Source organism: Lissotriton vulgaris, chromosome 4_1 (assembly GCF_964263255.1).
Source record: "Lissotriton vulgaris chromosome 4_1, aLisVul1.2, whole genome shotgun sequence".
In the NCBI taxonomy this organism is placed as follows: Eukaryota; Metazoa; Chordata; class Amphibia; order Caudata; family Salamandridae; genus Lissotriton; species Lissotriton vulgaris.
Window position 1 is genome coordinate 38,569,303 of NC_141691.1, and position 14,617 is coordinate 38,583,919.

Below are 14,617 nucleotides of genomic sequence, written 5' to 3' on the forward strand. Positions count from 1 at the left end.
AGTGCCTGCTTCAAAATGTGAAGTGCTGATACTCACGCTATCAGAGTGCCTGCTTCAAACTGTGAAGTGTCTGTACTCACTCTATCAGAGTGCCTGCTTCAAACTGTGAAGTGCTTGTACTCACGCTATAAGAGTGCCTGCTTCACACTGTGAAGTACCTGTACTCACTCTATCAGAGTGCCTGCTTCAAACTGTGAAGTGCCGGTACGCACGCTATCAGAGTGCCTGCTTCAAAATGTGAAGTGCTGATACTCATGCTATCAGAGTGCCTGCTTCAAACTGTGAAGTGTCTGTACTCACTCTATCAGAGTGCCTGCTTCAAACTGTGAAGTGTCAGTACTCATGCTATCAGAGTGCCTGCTTCAAATTGTGAAGTGCCGTTACACACGTTATACGAGTACCTGCTTCAAACTGTGAAGTGCCAGTACTCACGCTATCAGAGTGCCTGCCTTAAACTGTAAAGTGCTTGTACTCACTCTATCAGATTGCCTGCTTCAAACTGTGAAGTGCTTGTACTCACTCTATCAGAGTGCCTGCTTCAAACTGTGAAGAGCTTGTACTCACGCTATCAGAGTGCCTGCTTCACACTGTGAAGTACCTGTACTCACTCTATCAGAGTCCCTTCTTCAAACTGTGAAGTGCCGGTACACACGCTATCAGAGTGCCTGCTTCAAACTGTGAAGTGTCTGTACTCACTCTATCAGAGTACCTGCTTCAAACTGTGAAGTGTCGGAACTCATGCTATCAGAGTGCCTGCTTCAAACTGTGAAGTGCCGTTACGCACGTTATACGAGTACCTGCTTCAAACTGTGAAGTGCCAGTACTCACGCTATCAGAGTGCCTGCTTCGAACTGTAAAGTGCTTGTACTCACTCTATCAGAGTGCCTGCTTCAAACTGTGAAGAGCCTGTACTCACGCTACCAGAGTGCCTGCTTCACACTGTGAAGTACCTGTACGCACGCTATCAGAGTGCCTGCTTCAAAATGTGAAGTGCTGATACTCACGCTATCAGAGTGCCTGCTTCACACTGTGAAGTGCCGGTACGCACGCTATCGGAGGGCCTGCTTCAAAATGTGACGTGCTGATACTCACGCTATCGGAGTGCCTGCTTCACACTGTGAAGTACCTGTACGCACGCTATCAGATTGCCTGCTTTAAAATGTGAAGTGCTTGTACTCACTCTATCAGAGTGCCTGCTTCAAACTGTGAAGAGCCTGTACTCACACTATCAGAGTGCCTGCTTCAAACTGTGAAGTGTCTGTACTCACTCTATCAGAGTGCCTGCTTCAAACTGTGAAGTGCTTGTACTCACTCTATCAGAGTGCCTGCTTCAAACTGTGAAGTGCTTGTACTCACGCTATCAGAGTGCCTGCTTCACAGTGTGAAGTGCTTGTACTCACTCTATCAGAGTGCCTGCTTCAAACTGTAAAGGTCTTGTACTCACTCTATCAGAGTGCCTGCTTCAAACTGTGAAGAGCCTGTACTCACGCTACCAGAGTGCCTGCTTCACACTGTGAAGTAACTGTACGCACGCTATCAGAGTGCCTGCTTCAAAATGTGAAGTGCTGATACTCACGCTATCAGAGTGCCTGCTTCAAACTGTGAGGTGTCTGTACTCACTCTATCAGAGTGGCTGCTTCAAACTGTGAAGTGTCGGTACTCATGCTATCAGAGTGCCTGCTTCAAACTGTGAAGTGCAGGTACTCACGCTATCAGAGTGCCTGCTTCACACTGTGAAGAGCCTGTACTCACGCTATCAGAGTGCCTGCTTCACACTGTGAAGTACCTGTACTCACTCTATCAGTGTGCCTGCTTCAAACTGTGAAGTGCCGGTACTCATGCTATCAGTGTGCCTGTTTCAAACTGTGAAGTGCCAGTACGCACGTTATATGAGTACCTGCTTCAAACTGTGAAGTGCCAGTACTCTCGCTATCAGAGTGCCTGCTTCAAACTGTGAAGTGCTTGTACTCACTCTATCAGAGGGCCTGCTTCAAACTGTGAAGTGCTTGTACTCACTCTTTCGGAGTGCCTGCTTCAAACTGTGAAGAGCCTGTACTCACGCTATCAGAGTGCCTGCTTCACACTGTGAAGTACCTGTACTCACTCTATCAGAGTGCCTGCTTCAAACTGTGAAGTGCTGGTACGCACGCTATCAGAGTGCCTGCTTCAATATGTGAAGTGCTGATACTCACGCTATCAGAGTGCCTGCTTCAAACTGTGAAGTGCTTGTACTCACTCTATCAGAGTGCTTGCTTCAAACTGTGAAGTGCTTGTACTCACTCTATCAGAGTGCCTGCTTCAAACTGTGAAGAGCCTGTACTCACGCTATCAGAGTGCCTGCTTCACACTGTTTAGTACCTGTACTTCCTCTATCAGAGTGCCTGCTTCAAACTGTGAAGTGCCGCTACGCACGCTATCAAAGTGCCTGCTTCAAAATGTGAAGTGCTGATACTCACGCTATCAGAGTGCCTGCTTCAAATAGTGAAGTGTCTGTACTCACTCTATCACAGTGCCTGCTTCAAACTGTGAAGTGCTTGTACTCACGCTATCAGAGTGCCTGCTTCACAGTGTGAAGTACCTGTACTCACTCTATTAGAGTGCCTGCTTAAAACTGTGAAGTGCCGGTACGCCCGCTATCAGAGTGCCTGCTTCAAAATGTGAAGTGCTGATACTCAAGCTATCAGAGTGCCTGCTTCACACTGTGAAGTACCTGTACTCACTCAATCAGAGTGCCTGCTTCAAACTGTGAAGTGCCGGTATGCACTCTATCAGAGAGCCTGCTTTAAAATGTGAAGTGCTGATACTCACGCTATCAGAGTGCCTGCTTCAAACTGTGAAGTGTCTGTACTCACTCTATCAGAGTGCCTGCTTCAAACTGTGAAGTGTCGGTACTCACGCTATCAGAGTGCCTGCTTCACACTGTGAAGAGCCTGTACTCACGCTATCAGATTGCCTGCTTCACACTGTGAAGTACCTGTACTCACTCTATCAGAGTGCCTGCTTCAAACTGTGAAGTACCGGTACGCACGCTATCAGAGTGCCTGCTTCAAAATGTGAAGTGCTGATACTCACGCTATCAGAGTGCCTGCTTCAAACTGTGAAATGCTTGTACTCACTCTATCAGAGTGCTTGCTTCAAACTGTGAAGTGCTTGTACTCACTCTATCAGAGTGCCTGCTTCAAACTGTGAAGAGCCTGTACTCACGCTATCAGAGTGCCTGCTTCACACTGTGAAGTACCTGTACTCACTCTATCAGAGTGCCTGCTTCAAACTGTGAAGTGCCGGTACGCACGCTATCAGAGTGCCTGCTTCAAAATGTGAAGTGCTGATACTCACGCTATCAGAGTGCCTGCTTCAAACTGTGAAGTGTCTGTACTCACTCTATCAGAGTGACTGCTTCAAACTGTGAAGTGCTTGTACTCACTCTATCAGAGTGCCTGCTTCAAACTGTGAAGTGCTTGTACTCACGCTATCAGAGTGCCTGCTTCACAGTGTGAAGTACCTGTACTCACTCTATCAGAGTGCCTGCTTCAAACTGTGAAGTGCCGGTACGCACGCTATCAGAGTGCCTGCTTCAAAATGTGAAGTGCTGATACTCGTGCTATCAGAGTGCCTGCTTCACACTGTGAAGTACCTGTACTCACTCTATCAGAGTGCCTGCTTCAAACTGTGAAGTGTCTGTACTCACTCTATCAGAGTGGCTGCTTCAAACTGTGAAGTGTCGGTACTCATGCTATCAGAGTGCCTGCTTCAAACTGTGAAGTGCAGGTACTTACGCTATCAGAGTGCCTGCTTCAAACTGTGAAGTACCTGTACTCACTCTATCAGAGTGCCTACTTCAAACTGTGAAGTGCCGGTACGCACGCTATCAGAGTGCCTGCTTCAAAATGTGAAGTGCTGATACTCACGCTATCAGAGTGCCTGCTTCAAACTGTGAAGTGTCTGTACTCACTCTATCAGAGTGCCTGCTTCAAACTGTGAAGTGCTTGTACTCACTCTATCAGAGTGCCTGCTTCAAACTGTGAAGTGCTTGCACTCACGCTATCAGAGTGCCTGTTTCACAGTGTGAAGTACCTGTACTCACTCTATCAGAGTGCCTGCTTCAAACTGTGAAGTGCCGGTACGCACGCTATCAGAGTGCCTGCTTCAAAATTTGAAGTGCTGATACTCATGCTATCAGAGTGCCTGCTTCACACTGTGAAGTACCTGTACTCACTCTATCAGAGTGCCTGCTTCAAACTGTGAAGTGCCGGTACGCACGCTATCAGAGTGCCTGCTTCAAAATGTGAAGTGCTGATACTCACGCTATCAGAGTGCCTGCTTCAAAATGTGAAGTGCTGATACTCGTGCTATCAGAGTGCCTGCTTCACACTGTGAAGTACCTGTACTCACTCTATCAGAGTGCCTGCTTCAAACTGTGAAGTGTCTGTACTCACTCTATCAGAGTGGCTGCTTCAAACTGTGAAGTGTCGGTACTCATGCTATCAGAGTGCCTGCTTCAAACTGTGAAGTGCAGGTACTTACGCTATCAGAGTGCCTGCTTCAAACTGTGAAGTACCTGTACTCACTCTATCAGAGTGCCTACTTCAAACTGTGAAGTGCCGGTACGCACGCTATCAGAGTGCCTGCTTCAAAATGTGAAGTGCTGATACTCACGCTATCAGAGTGCCTGCTTCAAACTGTGAAGTGTCTGTACTCACTCTATCAGAGTGCCTGCTTCAAACTGTGAAGTGCTTGTACTCACGCTATAAGAGTGCCTGCTTCACACTGTGAAGTACCTGTACTCACTCTATCAGAGTGCCTGCTTCAAACTGTGAAGTGCCGGTACGCACGCTATCAGAGTGCCTGCTTCAAAATGTGAAGTGCTGATACTCATGCTATCAGAGTGCCTGCTTCAAACTGTGAAGTGTCTGTACTCACTCTATCAGAGTGCCTGCTTCAAACTGTGAAGTGTCAGTACTCATGCTATCAGAGTGCCTGCTTCAAATTGTGAAGTGCCGTTACACACGTTATACGAGTACCTGCTTCAAACTGTGAAGTGCCAGTACTCACGCTATCAGAGTGCCTGCCTTAAACTGTAAAGTGCTTGTACTCACTCTATCAGATTGCCTGCTTCAAACTGTGAAGTGCTTGTACTCACTCTATCAGAGTGCCTGCTTCAAACTGTGAAGAGCTTGTACTCACGCTATCAGAGTGCCTGCTTCACACTGTGAAGTACCTGTACTCACTCTATCAGAGTGCCTGCTTCAAACTGTGAAGTGCCGGTACGCACGCTATCAGAGTGCCTGCTTCAAACTGTGAAGTGTCTGTACTCACTCTATCAGAGTACCTGCTTCAAACTGTGAAGTGTCGGAACTCATGCTATCAGAGTGCCTGCTTCAAACTGTGAAGTGCCGTTACGCACGTTATACGAGTACCTGCTTCAAACTGTGAAGTGCCAGTACTCACGCTATCAGAGTGCCTGCTTCGAACTGTAAAGTGCTTGTACTCACTCTATCAGAGTGCCTGCTTCAAACTGTGAAGAGCCTGTACTCACGCTACCAGAGTGCCTGCTTCACACTGTGAAGTACCTGTACGCACGCTATCAGAGTGCCTGCTTCAAAATGTGAAGTGCTGATACTCACGCTATCAGACTGCCTGCTTCACACTGTGAAGTGCCGGTACGCACGCTATCGGAGGGCCTGCTTCAAAATGTGACGTGCTGATACTCACGCTATCGGAGTGCCTGCTTCACACTGTGAAGTACCTGTACGCACGCTATCAGATTGCCTGCTTTAAAATGTGAAGTGCTTGTACTCACTCTATCAGAGTGCCTGCTTCAAACTGTGAAGAGCCTGTACTCACACTATCAGAGTGCCTGCTTCAAACTGTGAAGTGTCTGTACTCACTCTATCAGAGTGCCTGCTTCAAACTGTGAAGTGCTTGTACTCACTCTATCAGAGTGCCTGCTTCAAACTGTGAAGTGCTTGTACTCACGCTATCAGAGTGCCTGCTTCACAGTGTGAAGTGCTTGTACTCACTCTATCAGAGTGCCTGCTTCAAACTGTAAAGGTCTTGTACTCACTCTATCAGAGTGCCTGCTTCAAACTGTGAAGAGCCTGTACTCACGCTACCAGAGTGCCTGCTTCACACTGTGAAGTAACTGTACGCACGCTATCAGAGTGCCTGCTTCAAAATGTGAAGTGCTGATACTCACGCTATCAGAGTGCCTGCTTCAAACTGTGAGGTGTCTGTACTCACTCTATCAGAGTGGCTGCTTCAAACTGTGAAGTGTCGGTACTCATGCTATCAGAGTGCCTGCTTCAAACTGTGAAGTGCAGGTACTCACGCTATCAGAGTGCCTGCTTCACACTGTGAAGAGCCTGTACTCACGCTATCAGAGTGCCTGCTTCACACTGTGAAGTACCTGTACTCACTCTATCAGTGTGCCTGCTTCAAACTGTGAAGTGCCGGTACTCATGCTATCAGTGTGCCTGTTTCAAACTGTGAAGTGCCAGTACGCACGTTATATGAGTACCTGCTTCAAACTGTGAAGTGCCAGTACTCACGCTATCAGAGTGCCTGCTTCAAACTGTGAAGTGCTTGTACTCACTCTATCAGAGGGCCTGCTTCAAACTGTGAAGTGCTTGTACTCACTCTTTCGGAGTGCCTGCTTCAAACTGTGAAGAGCCTGTACTCACGCTATCAGAGTGCCTGCTTCACACTGTGAAGTACCTGTACTCACTCTATCAGAGTGCCTGCTTCAAACTGTGAAGTGCTGGTACGCACGCTATCAGAGTGCCTGCTTCAATATGTGAAGTGCTGATACTCACGCTATCAGAGTGCCTGCTTCAAACTGTGAAGTGCTTGTACTCACTCTATCAGAGTGCTTGCTTCAAACTGTGAAGTGCTTGTACTCACTCTATCAGAGTGCCTGCTTCAAACTGTGAAGAGCCTGTACTCACGCTATCAGAGTGCCTGCTTCACACTGTTTAGTACCTGTACTTCCTCTATCAGAGTGCCTGCTTCAAACTGTGAAGTGCCGCTACGCACGCTATCAAAGTGCCTGCTTCAAAATGTGAAGTGCTGATACTCACGCTATCAGAGTGCCTGCTTCAAATAGTGAAGTGTCTGTACTCACTCTATCACAGTGCCTGCTTCAAACTGTGAAGTGCTTGTACTCACGCTATCAGAGTGCCTGCTTCACAGTGTGAAGTACCTGTACTCACTCTATTAGAGTGCCTGCTTAAAACTGTGAAGTGCCGGTACGCCCGCTATCAGAGTGCCTGCTTCAAAATGTGAAGTGCTGATACTCAAGCTATCAGAGTGCCTGCTTCACACTGTGAAGTACCTGTACTCACTCAATCAGAGTGCCTGCTTCAAACTGTGAAGTGCCGGTACGCACTCTATCAGAGAGCCTGCTTTAAAATGTGAAGTGCTGATACTCACGCTATCAGAGTGCCTGCTTCAAACTGTGAAGTGTCTGTACTCACTCTATCAGAGTGCCTGCTTCAAACTGTGAAGTGTCGGTACTCACGCTATCAGAGTGCCTGCTTCACACTGTGAAGAGCCTGTACTCACGCTATCAGATTGCCTGCTTCACACTGTGAAGTACCTGTACTCACTCTATCAGAGTGCCTGCTTCAAACTGTGAAGTACCGGTACGCACGCTATCAGAGTGCCTGCTTCAAACTGTGAAATGCTTGTACTCACTCTATCAGAGTGCTTGCTTCAAACTGTGAAGTGCTTGTACTCACTCTATCAGATTGCCTGCTTCAAACTGTGAAGAGCCTGTACTCACGCTATCAGAGTGCCTGCTTCACACTGTGAAGTACCTGTACTCACTCTATCAGAGTGCCTGCTTCAAACTGTGAAGTGCCGGTACGCACGCTATCAGAGTGCCTGCTTCAAAATGTGAAGTGCTGATACTCACGCTATCAGAGTGCCTGCTTCAAACTGTGAAGTGTCTGTACTCACTCTATCAGAGTGACTGCTTCAAACTGTGAAGTGCTTGTACTCACTCTATCAGAGTGCCTGCTTCAAACTGTGAAGTGCTTGTACTCACGCTATCAGAGTGCCTGCTTCACAGTGTGAAGTACCTGTACTCACTCTATCAGAGTGCCTGCTTCAAACTGTGAAGTGCCGGTACGCACGCTATCAGAGTGCCTGCTTCAAAATGTGAAGTGCTGATACTCGTGCTATCAGAGTGCCTGCTTCACACTGTGAAGTACCTGTACTCACTCTATCAGAGTGCCTGCTTCAAACTGTGAAGTGTCTGTACTCACTCTATCAGAGTGGCTGCTTCAAACTGTGAAGTGTCGGTACTCATGCTATCAGAGTGCCTGCTTCAAACTGTGAAGTGCAGGTACTTACGCTATCAGAGTGCCTGCTTCAAACTGTGAAGTACCTGTACTCACTCTATCAGAGTGCCTACTTCAAACTGTGAAGTGCCGGTACGCACGCTATCAGAGTGCCTGCTTCAAAATGTGAAGTGCTGATACTCACGCTTTCAGAGTGCCTGCTTCAAACTGTGAAGTGTCTGTACTCACTCTATCAGAGTGCCTGCTTCAAACTGTGAAGTGCTTGTACTCACTCTATCAGAGTGCCTGCTTCAAACTGTAAAGTGCTTGCACTCACGCTATCAGAGTGCCTGCTTCACAGTGTGAAGTACCTGTATTCACTCTATCAGAGTGCCTGCTTCAAACTGTGAAGTGCCGGTACGCACGCTATCAGAGTGCCTGCTTCAAAATGTGAAGTGCTGATACTCATGCTATCAGAGTGCCTGCTTCACACTGTGAAGTACCTGTACTCACTCTATCAGAGTGCCTGCTTCAAACTGTGAAGTGCCGGTACGCACGCTATCAGAGTGCCTGCTTCAAAATGTGAAGTGCTGATACTCACGCTATCAGAGGGCCTGCTTCAAACTGTGAAGTGTCTGTACTCACTCTATCAGAGTGCCTGCTTCAAACTGTGAAGTGTCAGTACTCATGCTATCAGAGTGCCTGCTTCAAATTGTGAAGTGCCGTTACGCATGTTATACAAGTACCTGCTTCAAACTGTGAAGTGCCAGTACTCACGCTATCAGAGTGCCTGCCTTAAACTGTAAAGTGCTTGTACTCACTCTATCAGATTGCCTGCTTCAAACTGTGAAGTGCTTGTACTCACTCTATCAGAGTGCCTGCTTCAAACTGTGAAGAGCTTGTACTCACGCTATCAGAGTGCCTGCTTCACACTGTGAAGTACCTGTACTCACTCTATCAGAGTGCCTGCTTCAAGCTGTGAAGTGCCGGTACGCACGCTATCAGAGTGCCTGCTTCAAAATGTGAAGTGCTGATACTCACGCTATCAGAGTGCCTGCTTCAAACTGTGAAGTGTCTGTACTCACTCTATCAGAGTGCCTGCTTCAAACTGTGAAGTGTCGGTACTCATGCTATCAGAGTGCCTGCTTCAAACTGTGAAGTGCCGGTACGCACGTTATACAAGTACCTGCTTCAAACTGTGAAGTGCCAGTACTCGCGCTATCAGAGTGCCTGCTTCAAACTGTGAAGTGTCTGTACTCACTCTATCAGAGTGGCTGCTTCAAACTGTGAAGTGTCGGTACTCATGCTATCAGAGTGCCTGCTTCAAACTGTGAAGTGCAGGTACTCACGCTATCAGAGTGCCTGCTTCACACTGTGAAGAGCCTGTACTCACGCTATCAGAGTGCCTGCTTCACCTGTGAAGTACCTGTACTCACTCTATCAGAGTGCCTGCTTCAAACTGTGAAGTGCCGGTATGCACGCTATCAGAGTGCCTGCTTCAAAATGTGAAGTGCTGATACTCATGCTATCAGAGTGCCTGCTTCAAACTGTGAAGTGCTTGTACCCACTCTATCAGAGTGCCTGCTTCAAACTGTGAAGTGCTTGTACTCACTCTATCAGAGTGCCTGCTTCAAACTGTGAAGAGCCTGTACTCACGCTATCAGAGTGCCTGCTTCACACTGTGAAGTACCTGTACTCACTCTATCAGAGTGCCTGCTTCAAACTGTGAAGTGCCGGTCCGCACGCTATCAGAGTGCCTGCTTCAAAATGTGAAGTGCTGATACTCACGCTATCAGAGTGCCTGCTTCAAACTGTGAAGTGTCTGTACTCACTCTATCAGAGTGCCTGCTTCAAACTGTGATGTGCTTGTACTCACTCTATCAGAGTGCCTGCTTCAAACTGTGAAGTGCTTGTACTCATGCTATCAGAGTGCCTGCTTCACAGTGTGAAGTACCTGTACTCACTCTATCAGAGTGCCTGCTTCAAACTGTGAAGCGCCAGTACGCACGCTATCAGAGTGCCTGCTTCAAAATGTGAAGTGCTGATACTCACGCTATCAGGGTGCCTGCTTCACACTGTGAAGTACCTGTACTCACTCTATCAGAGTGCCTGCTTCAAACTGTGAAGTGCCGGTACGCACGCTATCAGAGTGCCTGCTTCAAACTGTGAAGTGTCTGGACTCACTCTATCAGAGTGCCTGCTCCAAACTGTGAAGTGTCGGTACTCATGTTATACGAGTACCTGCTTCAAACTGTGAAGTGCCAGTACTCACGCTATCAGAGTGCCTGCTTCAAACTGTAAAGTGCTTGTACTCACTCTATCAGATTGCCTGCTTCAAACGGTGACGTGCTTGTACTCACTCTATCAGAGTGCCTGCTTCAAACTGTGAAGTGCTTGTACTCACTCTATCAGAGTGCCTGCTTCAAACTGTGAAGAGCCTGTACTCACACTACCAGAGTGTCTGCTTCACACTGTGAAGTACCTGTACGCACACTATCAGAGTGCCTGCTTCAAACTGTGAAGTGCTTGTACTCACTAAATCAGAGTGTCTGCTTTAAACTGTGAAGTGCGGGTACTCACACTATCAGAGTGATTGCTTCAAACTGTGAAGTGCCTGTACTCACTCTATCAGAGTGCCTGCTTCAAACTGTGAAGTGCCGGTACTCTCGCTATCAGAGTGCCTGCTTCAAACTGTGAAGTGCCGGTACTCACTCTATCAGAATGCCTGATTCAAACTGTGAAGTGCCTGTACTCACTCTATCAGAATACCTGCTTAACACTGTGAAGTGCGGGTACTCACACTATAAGAGTGCTTGCTTCAAACTGTGAAGTGCCGGTACTCACGCTATCAGTGTGCCTGCTTCAAACTGTGAAGTGCAGGTACTCACACTATCAGAGTGCTTGCTTCAAACTGTGAAGTGCCTGTACTCACTCTATCGGAGTCCATGCTTCAAACTGTGAAGTGCCCGTACTCTCGCTATCAGAGTGCCTGCTTCAAACTGTGAAGTGCCGGTACTCATGCTATCAGTGTGCCTGCTTCAAACTGTGAAGTGCTGGTACGCACGTTATATACGAGTACCTGCTTCAAACTGTGAAGTGCCAGTACTCACGCTATCAGAGTGCCTGCTTCAAACTGTGAAGTGCTAGTACTCACTCTATCAGAGTGCCTGCTTTAAACTGTGAAGTGCGGGTACTCACACTATCAGAGTGATTGCTTCAAACTGTGAAGTGCCTGTACTCACTTTATCAGAGTGCCTGCTTCAAACTGTGAAGTGCCGGTACTCTCGCTATCAGAGTGCCTGCTTCAAACTGTGAAGTGCCGGTACTCTCGCTATCAGAATGCCTGATTCAAACTGTGAAGTGCCTGTACTCACTCTATCAGAGTACCTGCTTAAAACTGTGAAGTGCGGGTACTCACACTATAAGAGTGCTTGCTTCAAACTGTGAAGTGTCGGTACTCACTCTATCAGAGGGCCTGCTTTAAACTGTGTAGTGCCAGTACTCACTCTATTAGAGTGCCTGCTTCAAACCGTGAAGTGCCTGAACTCACTCTATTAGAGTATCTGCTTCACTCTGAAGAGCCTGTACTCACGCTATCAGAGTGCCTGCTTCAAACTGTGAAGTATCTGTACTCACTCTATCAGAGTGCCTGCTTCAAACTGTGTAGTGCCTTTACACACGCTATCAGAGTGCCTGCTTCAAACTGTGAAGTGCCTGTACTCACGCTATCAGATTTCCTGCTTTAAACTGTGAAGTGCCTGTACTCACTCTATCATAGTACCTGCTTCAAACTGTGAAGTGCTGTTACCCATGCTATCAGAGTGCCTGCTTCAAACAGTGAAGTGCCGGTACTCACGCTATGAGAGTGCCTGCTTCAAACTGTGAATTGCCTGTACTCACTCTATCAGAGTGCCTGCTTTAAACTGTGAAGTGTCGGTACTCACGCTATCAGATTGCTTGCTTCGAACTGTGAAGTGCCGGTACTCACGCTATCAGAGTACCTGCTTCAAACTGTGAAGTGTCGGTACTCACTCTATCAGAGTGCCTGCTTCAAACTGTGAAGTGCCGGTACTCACGCTATCAGAGTACCTGCTTCAAACTGTAAAGTGTCGGAACTCACTCTATCAGAGTGCCTGCTTTAAACTGTGAAGTGTCGGTACTCACGCTATCAGATTGCTTGCTTCGAACTTCAAAGTGCCGCTACTCTCCCATATGAAGTATGAAAAATCTTTTACAAAAGGACGTTTAAGTGGCATTTCTTTGAAATTATAGAAGTTCAGATACTCAGTCTCTGCCCATTCAAAGCACAGCTCTTGCCCCATGTGATTTAAGAGGTACACCCTCTTCTTGGGTGCATATGCTTGTAAGGGAGACCATCCCTTTGTGTCCATGTCCATGGCCTCTAACTAGCCTAATTCAAGTAGTGATGATGATCGTGATATGAAGAACAGAAAGTGCGCATTTAAAACAGACAGTTTGGGGGAGAGAGTGAAGCGTAACACCATAGCTGCCGACGGGGCACTGGAAAGCCGGGTTCAAGTCTCGGCATCAGCTCCCCACCCTGTGATTCTGGGCAAATCATTTAACTCCTTCTCCCGTGCCTACCAAAATGAATGTGTTTAATGTAACTGATGCTCATGTAAAGTGCCCCAACATTTAAACTGCAATAATGTAATGTTGTATTATGTCACAAATACTTATGAGAAAATACTCCAGGATGCCCATGCAAATGGAGGCTACCCAATACAACGGTGTACTGCTCCCGCCTTCACACACCTTGATAACCACACAGGTAAATGTAAAGACCTTTGTTCAAAGTCACCCCAACCCTACATCCCCCAGAGTGGTGGCAGCGATATATACCCCTGTGATGCATGCCACCGACTCCTGCTCACATAGGCACCTCACTGTCCCCCAGTAGGAGGCCACACGGTATCAGCAGCATGTGCGGAATGTTCCGGGATAGGCTCTGCATGGGGGCTGATCGGGGCTTTTCTACTCGCCCCTTTGAGCGAACCGCTGTTCCCCCACCCTCCGGATAACGAGCCCCGAGGAGCCCATCCGATGAGCCCAAGCGTTCGCTTGCTATCCGGCCAGTTTCGTCGCCAAGTTTTGCTCTCAGAACAACAAATAAATTCAGACACACTTGAGGAAATGAAACAAATAGGTGAAGCAGCACAGATAGGCCTTGGTCCTTAAATGAAAACGCGGCCTTTGGGCGACACCTGCTGCAAACTTCCAGAGCAGCCGACTTTGGAGCAGGAGAATCAGGTTTGATTCTCGGCATCAGTTCAACATCCTGTGATTCTGGGCAAAATACCTAATTTCCCTGTGCCTTCTTTTGTCATGTAACTGAGATTCACGTAAAGCTCTCCAAAAACTTTTCGCTGTTTAAAAAGACTGCAAAGGGAGAATATTTGCAATGCTATAGGTCTCTCATTTAAATGCGAGACCTATGGCATTGTAAACAAATGGCCGCATTGTCCCGGCTGCTTTGAAAGTGAAAGCACGCATGGCGCACTGAGCGTAAACAAAGCACGTCATCGTGCCTAAAGTAGGAGAAATGCAATAAAGAAAATAGTGCTTATAGACTAAATAACACATACAGTGTAACAACTGCAGTAAAGGGGCCAGTAGCCATGGGAGGTTACAAATGAAGAGATGCCCATACTAAGGAGGGACTAACAAACTAATTACAGAATCAGAAGCCAGAATTTACAAAGGATAAAGACACAAGCTTATAAAAAATATGGGCGGAGAGTGAGCGGGGCTTCTCGTCCATACTCTTCTACAGCAGATCTCTAGAGCAGAGCATGCGCACAGGCTCAAGCTTGAACAAAAAAAAAAATCTGAAAGATCTAAAAATAAAAACATTTTTGCTATGCACACATCACTCTGTACACCTTCCAGGTCTCTTTGCCCAATTCAGGTTCAACAAGAACAGGCATTCTAGAATGTTCCTCTGCTTGAGGACGTCTTTGGTTTCTAGATCTTTTATGACATCACTCACTGGATCGCCAATGTTATCATAAATGCTGTGTGCTTTAATCCCACTTTTCCTGATAATACATTGACGCAACATACTGCGGGGGGGGGGGGCACATCTATAGATTGCAGTGACACCAGGGCTCGGGCACCTTAAAGTACCACTGAAGCTCAGTTGTGGCTGCATTGTACTACCCAACAAGTGGGTGAGGGGAATATTCTTGCTTTCTCATGACATCTTCGCTACACCACTGAACACACTTATGAAGCAAAGGTTTCTAAAAGTGGTTGTTAAAGCTGCTGCTGAAACATAAGTCCACTGGAATACTTCCCCCACTGTTTGTTTGATAAAG

General features: G+C 47.2%; 1 protein-coding gene across 2 annotated transcripts in view; it reads right to left on the bottom strand.

Moving 5' to 3' along the window:
- Window positions 1-14,617, bottom strand: part of LOC147718301 (uncharacterized) — a 228,901-nt gene that overhangs the window by 79,723 nt on the left and 134,561 nt on the right. The gene's annotated exons all lie outside the window — the stretch shown is intronic.